The sequence below is a fragment of the Eutrigla gurnardus genome (assembly GCF_963514095.1).
Source record: "Eutrigla gurnardus genome assembly, chromosome: 10".
Classification (NCBI taxonomy): domain Eukaryota; kingdom Metazoa; phylum Chordata; class Actinopteri; order Perciformes; family Triglidae; genus Eutrigla; species Eutrigla gurnardus.
This window is the reverse complement of record NC_139924.1, coordinates 22443794-22445061: the sequence shown is the minus strand read 5'-3', so window position 1 is coordinate 22445061 and position 1268 is coordinate 22443794.

Below are 1268 nucleotides of genomic sequence, written 5' to 3'. Positions count from 1 at the left end.
TGTCGTCTTCGTCTTGTACTGCCCCCAGCAGACTCGCATAAAATCCCTGAGGGGCCGTTGAGTGTGTGTGTGTGTGTGTGTGTGTGTGTGTGCATGTGTGTGTGCGACAGAGAGAGAGAGAGAGAGAGACGGAAAGGTGGGGGGATAATCTTCTGGTAAATCACCTCACCAAGCCCCCTCCTCAACTCCCAACGCTCCCTGTTGCACTGCACACACACACACACACACACATTGTTGACAGTAAGCAGAAGGGTGGAATGTTGAAATATTTGCATGAGTCTGTCTGTTGCACACACACACACACACACACACACACACACACACACACACACACGTGCTATCTGGTGTCGAATGTTTGCTCTGTTGGGGTCCAGTTACGAGGGGGAGGGTGGGGGTCCTCAGCAGCCAGCTTGTCTGTGTGTCTGTTCGTCCTGCCATCAAGCACACGACTACAGTAGAACAGAGTAGAAGCTCATAGAGACAAGTAGATGTCGGGGAAACAGACCTGTAACTCCCTCTGGTACCTGATTCGAGTAGCCTATCAGACTGATAAATACGAACATCCAGTCTATGGTACACATTCATTCACACACTGATGCAGGCTGCCATGCAAGGTGTCACCTGCCCATCAGGATCTAATCTAATGCACATTCACACAGCGACGGCACAGCCTTCTGGGGTTCAGTACCGACTAGCCTCCACCTCTATGTATGTAGGAGCTTCTCTTTTCATTCATAACATCTGAATTAGTACAGAAATCAGCAGGTTTTCCCTCTTGACCAGTTGCAGTTGCCCTTATCTTAACAAAATACCATTAGAGCGAGGGGATGGAAAAGTAATGAGTGAAAGAGCTACAGATAAAGCCCAGAGAGGGGTCGGGGGTAGGGAAGGAAGCAGGTTAAGTGTGTGTTTGGATTGGCCATGTGAAACAGGCTGATGAGACATGAATGATCTCCACTGACGATTCAAAGTGATCCAGGTTATGATCTGTGATTCTGAGTGTTTAGGTGTGTATTTCTGTCCAAATAAAAGAGAAGGAAAAGAGAGAAAAACTGATCAGGGAAAGAGGAACCTACGAAAAGAAAGGAGAGGAGGAGGTGCGGTGAGAAAGTGTGTGTGTGTGTGTGTGTATGAGAGAGAGAGAGAGAGAGGAGTTCTCCTTCCAACAGTTTACACAGTGCGAGGATATAAAATCTCCCCAAGCCCGCCTCCTTCCCCTTCCCTCACATTTACTACGTTGTTTCCTCACTCCACCACCGCTGCCCTCC